This window comes from Macaca nemestrina, chromosome 14 (assembly GCF_043159975.1).
Source record: "Macaca nemestrina isolate mMacNem1 chromosome 14, mMacNem.hap1, whole genome shotgun sequence".
Classification (NCBI taxonomy): Eukaryota; Metazoa; Chordata; class Mammalia; order Primates; family Cercopithecidae; genus Macaca; species Macaca nemestrina.
The window spans coordinates 4,176,879-4,188,784 of record NC_092138.1 but is presented as its reverse complement, the minus strand read 5'-3'; the positions used below and the strand labels follow the sequence as shown (position 1 = coordinate 4,188,784).

Sequence of the window (11,906 nt, the reverse complement as noted above, 5' to 3'; positions counted from 1 at the left end):
TCAGGTAACCCATAAATACATCCACCTATTATGTACCCACAAAAATTAAAGGTACAAAAAGTTAAACTGACAAAAAATAGGGGTGTAGCCAGACGCGGTGGCTCACGCCTGTAATCCCAGGACTTTGGGAGCCTGAAGTGGGAAAATTGCTTGAGGCTAGGAGTTCCGGACCAGCCTGGTCAACATAGCGAGACCCAGATTCTTCTTCTTCTTCTTTTTTTTTTCTTGAGAAGGAATCTCACTCTGTTGCCCAGGGTGGAGTGGTGGCGCGATCTCGGCTCACTGCAACCTCCACTTCCCGGGTTCAAGCGATTCTCCTGCCTTAGCCTCCTGAGTAGCCGGGACTACGGGCGCCCATCACGACGCCCAGCTAATTTTTGTATTTTTAGTAGAGACGGGGTTTTACCACATTGGCAAGGCTGGTCTCGAACTCCTGACCTCTGGTGATCCGCCCGCCTCAGTCTCCCAAAGTGCTGGGATTACAGGTGTGAGCCACCGCGCCCGGCGGCAAGACCCAGATTCTAAAAAAACAAAACAAAAAATTAGCCGGGTGTGGTACTATGCACCAGTATTCCCAGCTACTCAGAAAGTTGAGGTGGGAGAATTGGTTGGCCAGGAGTTTGAGGCTGCAGTGAGCTATGATCACACCACTGTACTGCAGACAGAGAAGACCCCTTCTCAAAAAAGAAGTAAGTAAATAAAGTACAGGGGTGCAAAATCACAGATGTGAATTTGCAGGATGGAAGACAAGTAACATCTTTTTTTAAAAAATAATTAAATTAGAAGGACCGTATAAAAAGTTAAATAGACTTAGTGCTCACCTGACCTCCCTTCTCATGGACCCGAAAGTTAGATTTTACTTTCTGATTTTTCACAATTTCTCCTGGATGCGGCGGTCCCGCCCCTCGCGGCATTCTGGATGTTGTAGTTCCTCGCTCCAGGGCATCCACGGTAGGGTAGTTGCGCGCCCCGGGGCAATCTGGGTAGTGTAGTTCCGTGCCCAGGGGCGGTCCAGCTCGCGTACTTCCGCGTCCCGCCATCGTCGCCGGGTGCGTGGTGAGTGTCCTTTCACAGTTCTGGTGCGCTAGCCCGGAGGTGGTCCCCGCTTCCGCGGCCCTTCCACGGGAAGGACGATCGGGAAAGCTGGCATGGGCAGTCCCTGCTGTGGCCACATGTTCCTTGGTGTTTGAGTTTCGGCTGTGGGGTCTGGGCGTGCGCCGTCCACCCCGGAGAGAGGTCTTGGCGGAGGTCCTCTGGTGGGGAGGGGGCGTTGGCGTTGTCGCTGTCGCGTGCTTTTGGCGGGACTCTGGGCCCAGTATCTTGACCTGGAGGGGCCAGTGCAGGCCTGGGACCGACTTCCCGAGCTACTCCGCAGGTGCGTCCCCGGTACTTCGGGGGCCGTTGAGTGGGCTCTGCCTGGGGTACCCAGACAGCATCCTGCCACCAGCATAGCGCCATTCCGTCCCACCAGCATAGCGCCTTGAAGGTCTCAGGGCCAGCAAATGTGGCTTTGGGGGACATGATATCCTTGGTTGGAGCAAACTTCCTCATTAGTGGGAGGCACGCGGCTTGGGCATCAGTCGGGTTGTTTATTTATTAAATTTTATGTATGTATGTATGTATGTATGTATTTATTTATTTTTGAGACGGAGTCTCTCTCTGTCGCCCAGGCTAGAGTGCAATGGCGCATTGTCGGTTCACTGCAATCTCCGCGCCCCCCACTCTCCCCGCCGCTGGGTTCAAACAATCCTCCTGCCCCTGCCTCCAGAGCAGCTGGGATTACAGGCGCCCGCCACCACGCCCGGCTGATTGTTTGGTCTTTGTTTTGTTTTGTTTTTTGAGACAGAGTTTCGCTCTTGTCGCCCAGGCTGGAATACTTTGTTTTGTTTTGTTTTTTGAGACAGAGTTTCGCTCTTGTCGCCCAGGCTGGAATACAGTGGCGCGGCCAACCTCAGTCCGATTGTTTATTAGGACTCTTGTGGCTGGCTGGTGCACCGTGGTGGTGATGGTGCAGCTTGGCCGCAAGGACTGGGGTTTGTGGGGGAGGACTGTTTGTGGATAGACATCCAGACTTGGTCTTGATAGTGGGGGGACCCCTAGGGCCATGCGACTCGGGTCAGTAGCCTTAGGGTCTGGGGGCCCTGCTGCGCCTTGGTGAGTTGAGAAGGGCTCGGCTGGAGTTAGACATCCCTGGATTGTGGGTTACATGGGTGCGTACTTGGGTCCAGATTGTCGGCGTCTGCAGCTGTGTGGCTCCCTCCGACTTTGGGACTCTTCCGGGAGCATGGGTTGCAACAAGTAGAATGGTGCCCATAGGACCAAGGAACATATTTCTCAAGCCCCAGGGGGCTGTTGAATGACTCCTTGAATTCCTGGAGGTGGGGGAAGAAGTTGGGTGGAAGGCATCCAGACGTACATTTTTTTTTTTTTTTTTTTAATGAGATGAAGTCTTGCTCAGTCGCCCAGGCTGGAGTGCAGTGGCGCGATCTCAGCTCACTGCAACCACCACCTCCTGGGTTCAAGCAATTCTCTGCCTCAGAGTAGCTGGGACTACAGGCGCCCACCACCACACCCGGCTAATTTTTTTTGTATTTTTAGTAGAGATGGGGTTTCTTTCTTTCCTTTTCTTTTATTTTCTTTCTTTCTCTTGTTGAGATGGAGTGTCGCTCTGTCCCCAGGCTGGAATGCAGTGGCGCGGCGTGATCTCGGCTCACTGCAGACTCCGCCTCCCGGGCTCAAGGGATTCTCCTGCCTCAGCCTCTTGAATAGCTGGGACTACAGGCACGTGCTACCACACCTGGCTAATTTTTGTATTTTTAGTAGACCACCATGTTGACTAGGATGATCTCGATCTCCTGACCTCATGATCCGAAAGTGCTGGACCTCCGAAAGTACTGGGATTACAGGCGTGAGCCACCGCGCCCAGCCCGAGATGGGATTTCACCATGTTGGTCAGGCTGGTCTTGAGCTCCTGACCTCCTCCGCCTCCCAAAGTGCTGGGATTACAGGCGTGAGGCCCCGCGCCCGGCCAAGACCTACATTCTTATTTCTAACTTTTCAGTATGAAAACATTGCAAAGATATCCAGAAGTAGTTAGGAAGTTCCATGGATTCATCACTTAGCTTCACCACTTATAAATGACTGACCTGTCTTCTTTCCCCCAAATCTGCAACCCCAAGTGTGGATCTCTTTGGAAATTGTCTCTTTCACTAGGGGTCTATACCAGGGTTTGCTGTCTTGAGTGACCCTTCATAGTGTGAGTTCAAATCCAGGTCTCTCCCTTTGTCGCTGTCACTTTGAGCAACGTACTTAACCTCGTGGAGCTGCTGTGAATGTGGAATGAAGTAAAACTTGTGTATGACACTTCTGTGATGTAGTGCTTTAAAACAAAATTCAGATGTCATATCATTTCATCTGTAAATGGCAAAAACCACGATTACTTTTGCACCATCCTAACACTTCAGTATGCATCTTTCATAAATAAGGAATTTAAAGAGAAACAACTTCAGCATTAATGATCGTACCCAACAGAATTAACAGAACTTATTTAGTATCACCTATACAGGCTGTGTTGTTTCCCTATTTATCTCAAAAGATGCCTCACTACAGATGTTTGTCCACTGCAAAGCTTTCCTGAGTTTTCTCTGGCAGAATTACTTCCAGTGTCCTTTTTAGTTGCAGAGCACTTTATTACATGAGGACTCCACGGCTTGCATGGTACATCTCAACTGTCCGACTGTCCCAGTGGTTTTGAGATAGTTCTTTGAGGGAACAGGCGCCTTGTCTGGCTCCTTATGGGTCACTGACACAGTGCTTGGCACCCACCTGCACTGTGCAACTGATTGACTCTGAGGGTATGAGGAGTTGTCCTTTTTGCCTGGAAAAGGAAGTTCATGGAGGATAGAAACTCAGATGGAAAAAGGGGTTAGGCTATTACTAGGGAAAGCCTAGGGTGCCAAGATTGTGTGCGAATCTTATCTGAGATCAGCGGGATCTACTGCCGGGTTCTGACAAGAGAAGGGTCATGATTTCTTTTTTTCTTTTCTTTTCTTTCTTTCTTTTTTTTTTTTTTTGATACAGAGCTTTGCTCTGTCGCCCAGGCTGGAGTGCAGTGGTGCGATCTCGGCTCCCTACAACCTCTGCCTCCCGGGTTCAAGCGATTCTTCTGCACCACCATGCTGAGCGTTTTTTGTTTTTTTGTTTTTTGTTTTTTGTTTTTGTATTTTTAGTAGAGACGGGTTTTACCATGTTGGCCAGGATGGTCTCAGTCTCCTGACTTGTGATACGCCTGCCTCGGCCTCCCAAAGTGCTGGGATTACAGGCGTGAGTCACCTCGCTCGGCAGAGAAGGGTCATGATTTCTAACTGCCCTCATTACCCTGTCTCTCTGTTCGCTTTTACAGTGAAAGTCATCAAAACAATTGTCTGCACTTGATGAATGCAGTTCCTTTCTGTGCATCATCTATTTGATTTCTAAATATTAGTGGGGGGAGGGTTCTAGATATACTTACTGACTTCTTATTTAATTCCATTCAGGTCAAAGAACAAATGATGTAGAATACCAGTCTTTGCAAATGTATTGGGAGTTATTTCCCGACCCAGCATGTAGTGTGAGTTGGGGAATGTCCCATAGGCCCTTTAAAAGCATGTGCATTCTGTTGTGCAGTGGTGTACTAATATCAGTTTGGTCAAGTTAGTTATTATATTCAAATCTTGTTATTTCCTTATGGATTTTTTTTTCCAGTTCTTTTATCAACTGTTGTGGCAGGGTGTTAATTCCAACTAGGACTATGGAATTTGCCAGTTTCTCCATTGAATTCTGTCAATTTTTGCTTCACATATTTTGAAGCATTGTTACTATAAGGTGCATACACATTTATCTTTGTTATATATTCCTGATGAATTGACTGTTTTATTATCATGAAACATCCCTTTGTATTTCTGGTAATAGTTTGTCTTGAAATATAGTTTATCTGATAGTTATATACCCATTCCAGTCTTACTATGTTTACTCTTTGCATGTTCTATCTTTTCTCATTCATTTTGTTTCAACTGACCTATGTCTTATATTTAAAGTCTTTATATTATAGACAACATATGGTTGGGTCTTGCTTTTTTTTTTTTTAAATCCATTCTGGCAATCTGTGCCTTATTTATTTTTAGAGACGAGGTTTTGCTATGTCGCCCAGGCTGTTCTCCAACTCGCGGGCTCAAGCAATCCTCTTGTCTCAGCCTCCCGAAGTGCTGGGATTACAGGCATGAGCCACCGTGCCCAGTCTGTGCCTTTTAATTCGAATGTTTATTTCATGTAATTATCAATACAATTAGATTTAGGTCTCTTTTACTGTTTTTTTTTTCTTCCTCTGTTCCTATTCCTGCCTTCTTTGGGCCAATTGAACTTTTTTTTTTTTTTAACATTCTAATTTAACTTAATTCAATATAACTTAATTGCCACTTAGCTATACTGCTTTGCATTTTTACTTTATATTTTTAGTTGCTGCTTTAGAGATGACAGTATACATTTGTAACTCTTCACAGTCTATGTAATCTTGTACAACTTCATGTAAAATGAGAGATCTTGTATAGGTACTTGTACTACCTACTCCTTCATTCTTCAGGCTATAATTGTCATATGTATTGAATCTTCATATGCTGTCAATCACAATGCAATTTTAATATATTCGCTATAAACAGTCTTTTATTTTATCTTTTTGAGGTGAAATCTTGCTCTGTCGTCCAGGCTGGAGTGCAGTGGCACAATTTTGGCTCACTGCAATTTCCGCCTCCCTGGTTCAAGCGATTCTCCTGCCTCAGGTTCCCAAGCCACTGGGATTACAGGCATACGTTACCATGCCCAGCTAATTTTTGTATTTTTAGTAGAGATGGGGTTTTACCACGTTGACCAAGTTGATCTTGAACTCCTGGCCTCAAGTGATCCACCCACCTTGGCCTCCCAGAGTGCTGAGATTACAGGCGTGAGCCATCGCGCCTGGCCTCAGTCATGTATTTTAAAGAAATTAGGAGAAAAAGACAGTTTTTTGGGGGTGTGAACATTATTTATCATTTCTAGTGATCTTCAGTCACCACAGAAAATCCAAGTTTCCATTTGGCATCATTTCTCTTCGGTTTGCAGAAACTCTTACAGGGCAGTTCTGCTGGCAATAGATTTTACTGGTTTTCTTTTACTTGAAAATGTCTTTGAAGTCTTTTAAAAAATCAACTTTATTACAAAATCACAACTCTTAAGTGTACAATTTGATGAGTTTTAAGTAGTGTATATTGTTGTATAACTGATTTGCTCCTTGTCACTAAAGTTTTGCCTTTCCTAGAATTCCACGCAAATGAAATCATATAGTATGTATTCTGTTTCTTGATCAGTAGTTTATTCCTATTCCTTTCTATTGTATTCTGTTGTGAGTCTGCTACCTTTTTATTGATCCATTCTCCTTTTTTTGTTGTTTTTGATTGTTAGGTATAGTAATTAACTCACTGTGACCATTCTTGTACAATTCTTTTCTTTTCCAGGGTTCATTTACTAGGCTGATGTATAACTCTTTCTGTGCCCTATTTTTTTTAAAACTATCTCTTGGGTACTTTGGGAATTGCTAGATCATAGGTATGTTTAACATTTAAAAACCTGCCATACAGTCTTCAGAAATAGTTGTAGCATTTTACAGTTGTGTTCCTGGACCAAACTGAGGGTCAGGCTGCTCTTTCTCCTGGCCCAATAACGAGATGCAGATGAACTGGGGAGGAAGAGAGTTTTTATTTCTATAACTGGTTACAGGGAGAAGGCCTGGGAATCGTTGCAAAACTCAAAATTACAAAGTTTTGCCAGGCGCAGTGGCTCACGTCTGTAATCCCAGCACTTCGGGAGGCTGAGGCAGGTGTATCACTCGAGGTCAGGAGTTCGAGACCAGCCTGGCCAACATGGTGAAACCCTGTCTCTACCAAAAATACAAAAATTAACCAGGCTTTGTGGCAGGCATCTGTAATCCCACCTACTTGGGAGGCTGAGGCAGGAGAATCACTTGAGCCTGGGAGGTAGAGGTTGCAGTGAGCCAAGATCGTCCCTTTGCACTCCATCCTGGGGGACAGAGTGAGACTCTGTCTCAAAAAAATAAAATAAAATAAAATAAATTACAAAATTTTCCAGAGCTTATATACCAAGCTATATCTCTACGTGGAAGTGTGCCTTCATCTAAAGACATGAGTGATTAACTTCCTTTAATCTATAAGGTCTGAGTCCTGAAGACCTTCCTCTGGAGCCTCAGTAAATTTATTTAATCTAAATGGGTCCAGCTGCTGGGGTGATTACTCTTATTTTATCTCCTGCTAAATCATGGAGGCTTGGGGAGTTCCCTCAGATCCTCAATAAACTTGTTTGTGGAGGCCTAGGGAGTTTCTTCAGACCCACAATAAAACTTGTTTAATCCTAAATGGGTCCTGTTAAGAATTCCTTAGTTATTTACAAAAATTAGCCGGACATGGTGATGCTTGCCTGTAATCCCAGCTACTCAGGAGGCTGAGGCAGTAGAATTGCCTGAACCCGGAGGCAGCGGTTGCAGTGAGACAAGATCACACTATTGCACTCCAGCCTGGGTGACAGAGAGAGACTCTGTCTCAAAAAAAAAAAAAAAAAAAAAAATTGTTAGTTGTTTTGCCATGCTTTAAGGCCTGGGAAAGGCCTAGGCAAAACTCCTGATGGGCTTTTGTTACATCCCAGCCTTTGTATAAGGGTACTGGCTTTTAATATTTAACTTAACCACACAGTCAGTACTGAAACAGTTCTTAGTGAGACCTGACCTGCCACAATCCCCGCTGTCAATCTGCACATGATTTCTGTCATGCTTGTATATTTATTTATCACGAGAATTGTAGGGAGATGGGGCATCATAATCTTTCTGGCTACTTCCTGCTGAGATGTGGTCATTGTTACAGAGCACCGAACGCAGCGCTGGAGTGGAAGAGTTCGATTTGTTCCCAGTAGCACTCTCTGTTTTGGGGGCTTAGAGGCAGTGCCTGCTGAAACATAATAGTATGCAACAGCAACACATATAAATAGGTTACTGCTGTTTTCTTCTGGAGTTTAAGTTGTCTAGTCTTCAGTTCACAGGGCTTCAAGAAGGCACAGCTTAGGTTTCAGTGGTTTCAAATTAGGAAAAATGGGGAAAAAGGAAAAGAAGGAGGAAAAAATTGAAAATAGTATTTTGGAGACCTGTAGACAGAAAAATTAGAATTTAATCCAAAGTGTAGAATATAATAAAAGCTGAAAAAACATCAGGTGAAACTAGAATTTAACAACCGGTGTACTATAGTTTTTGAAACGTAATTTTTCTCTCTCCAGTTTCCCATTTTTATTAAAAGATAAATCATGGTAGGACTGGTTTTCTTCATTGTACTTGGTCTAATTGTATACAGTGCAGGAAGAATAATTATATTTCACGTGGGCTTTTTAAATTGGCTTTGATGGAACTTTGTTTCATAGAAGGAATCTGAGATAAGACTTTTTAACGCCAAGCCTAGCCATGGATTTGTATCATCAAATACCTATCAGTTAGGTGAATGCCTCTCCTCTTGAGGTTCTAAGATAACTTGGGGTTCCTGGCCTGTCAGAAAGTGATTACTTACCACAGATCAGAAACCCCGTACAGGGACTGTGTACACAAAATATGAGGCCAGTTTCCAAGGAATTTATTGGCTTTATAAATGAATTTCGATTCCTTAAAGGAGAGCACATCATTCCAGTTAAAGCCTTGGTAAAATAACCAGTTTTTCCAATTGTGTCCTGTTACAAAATAAAACAGATTCTTATTGCACTTATGCAAATAACTGTATTGCCATAAATTAAGAATACTCACAGATAGTTTCCAAATTTTAGAGGAACCAAGTAGAAAGGAACAAATATGCTCCAAATTTTGTTCATAGGCGTATACTTGTTACAAGCTGTTAATAGCTCAAAAGAAAAGTTTCCTTGACACTGAAAAGCAAAACAAAGGATTAGCAATATTTTAAGCAAAACGTCAAAAAGATCACTCCAGGCTCCTATTAGTTCAGTTCATGTAGTTAATTGCTGTCCTGCTTGATATTAATGAACATTTTAGCTTGTCACGAGTCCTGAACGTTTTTCCTCTATTCTGATGTCACAAGCTCTAAAGTTATCGGAAACCTGCATTCAACAGCGCCTGATAGAGCTTTACAGCTGATTATAAAACTGCCTTCTTTTTTTCTTTTTTTGAGATGGAATTTCACTCTTGTTGCCCAGGCTGGAGTACAATGGTGCGATCTCGGCTCACCACAACCTCCTCCTCCCGGGTTCAAGTGATTCTCCTGCCTCAGCCTCCTGAGTAGCTGGGATTACAGGCATGTGCCACCACACCCAGCTAAAGTTTTTTGTATTTTTAGTAGAGATGGGGTTTCTCCATGTTGGTCAGGTTAGTCTCAAACTTCCGACCTCAGGTGATCTGCCCACCTTGGCCTCCCAAAGTGCTGGGATTACAGGTGTGAGCCACTGTGCCTAGCTTATAAAACTGCCTTCTGAAGAGGACCAAAACAAGACAACAATTGTTTATGGATGACAAAAAGTTTTAGGGTAGCCATAGTTACAGACACAATTGACAAAGAAATCTGTTAACTCTGTGGCACAAAATAATTTAACATAACAATTATAATTATTACTGATAATGTACACTAAGATATATCAGAATTATAGGAGTTTCCCATAACTTTGGAACACATACCAATAACATATTTATACAAATATAGCCCAAAGAAAGCCAAGCATGATTTCTTATTTAACAATGCTTTCTGTATAATTTTTATACCAAATAAGCCCAATTTCATCTTTACATTCGTGTACTATTAATGTTGGCTGGGCACGGTGGCTCACGCCTGTAATCCCAGCACTTTGGGAGGCTGAGGCAGGTGGATCACGAGGTCAGGAGTTCGATACCACCCTGACCAATATGGCGAAACCCCATCTCTACTAAAAATACAAAAATTAGCTGAGCATGGCAGTGGGGCCTATAATTCCAGCTACTCAGTTGACTGAGGCAGGAGAATTGCTTGAACCAGGAGGCAGGGGTTACAGTGAGCCAAGATCATGACACTGCACTCCAGCCTGGGGGACAAAGTGAGACTCCGTATCAAAAAAAAAAGAAAAAAAAAATCCAAACAAAGACATTTCTAAGTGTCTAAATTACACATTTTCTTAAAAACCCCAGAGTAGCTTTTGCTGTAATAGCTGTTAATGAAGAAAACAGAATTCAGTCAACTGACAAGAAAAAACTTGCTCAAAAAGACAGGGTCCTAGGAGAGAAATAAACAAAAACATGAAGGCCTTTAAATACAAACATGCACAAATACATATACATATCTTGGATGTTAGCTTTTATTTAAGCCGACTCTCAGCCATTGAGCTCCTAAAAAAAAATTTTTTTTCTTCCCAGAGGCCTCTCAGCAGGAATGAATCCAATACCTGCCATTATCAAGTTTACATGGCATCAAAAGGAATAAAACAGATACACAAACAAGTGGAGACAAATTTTGGACAACAGAAGGGGAAGTGCACTCAGGCAAAACAGACTCAAAACCAACTCAAAACCTGGTCTCAACCAAAATGCAAAGGGGGTGTATGAGCGAGCCCTTTTGCTTCCCTTGGTGGTACCGGACAAATGGCTTAGCAAGCCCAGACAGGAGAACGGTAGACTCCCGACATATCATCTAGTCAACTCACCCTTGGAGCCCGTCCTCTCCTGATCTCCATGTTTCCCTAGTAGTGAAAGGGACATGCAGATTTGCGCATGCATGGAACAGCCCTCTGGAGGGTCCTGGGGAGAAATTCACCCAGCAGCTGCTAGAATCCTCCTGAAGACTGTCTCCTTGCAAGCTGCCAGCCGCTGAACGCAGCACTGTCCTTATCTCCTTGCTAGCTCGCCAGATTTGTTCCCTGTCGGGCTGCTGTTTCTCATGGCCCAATAACGAGATGCAGATGAACTGGGGAGGAAGAGAGTTTTTATTTCTGTAACTGGTTACAGGGAGAAGGCCTGGAAGTTATCGCCAGACCAACTCAAAATTACAAAGTTTTCCAGAGCTTATATACCTTCTAAGCTGTATGTCTACATGTAAGTGTGCATTTATCTAAAGACCTAAGTGATTAACTTCTTTTACTCTATAACTAAGGTCTGAGTCCTGAAGACCTTCCTCTGGAGCCTCAGTAGATTTACTTGTTCTAAATGGGGCCAGGTGCTGGGGTGATTACCCTTATCTTGTCTCCTGCTAAATCAGGAGGTTTGAGGAGTTCCTTCAGACCCCCAATAAACTTGTTTGTGGAGGCCTGGGGAGTTTCTTCAGACCCACAATAAAATTTGTTTAATCCTAAGCGGATCCTGTTAAGAATTCCTTCATTATTTTGTCATGCTTTAAGGCCCAGGAAAGGCATAGGAAAAACTCTTGATGGGCTTTTGTTACATCCCAGCCTTTGTATAAGGGCACTGGCTTTTAATATTTAACTTAACCGCACAGTCAGTACTGAAACAGTTCTTAGTGATACTTGGCCTGTCACAGTCCTACCAGGGTCATATGAGAATTCTGTTGCCTCACTCTTGCCAACACTGGTATTGTCTGTCTTTTACCTACCCTGATTGATGTTAAATTATTACATTTATCTGGTTTTCTTTTTTTACTTCTTTTCTACTCTTTCTTCACTTTTTGTATTCTTTATATTTCCCAAGTGTTGAATTAAATGGTGAGATGAGACATCCTTTGCATGTTCTTGATTTCAGGGAAATCATTCAATATTTTGCTATTAAGTATGGTATTAGTGCTATGTTTTTGTAGATGCTTATTTATTAAATTGAGGAAGTTTCCTTCTATTGCTAATTTGTTAGGAGTTTTTATCATGAATAA

At 43.3% G+C, this 11,906-nt stretch overlaps 1 protein-coding gene across 4 annotated transcripts in view; it reads left to right on the top strand.

Moving 5' to 3' along the window:
• The first annotated feature begins 1,009 nt into the window (after window positions 1-1,009).
• LOC105498887 (zinc finger protein 169) overlaps window positions 1,010-11,906 on the top strand; it is a 50,377-nt gene continuing 39,480 nt past the window's right edge. For 2 of the 4 annotated variants that reach the window (XM_011771269.2, XM_011771266.2), the window contains exon 1: window positions 1,010-1,056. The gene's annotated coding sequence lies outside the window, so the exon portion shown is untranslated. The other 2 variants (XM_011771267.2, XM_071077520.1) reach the window with 2 other exon arrangements.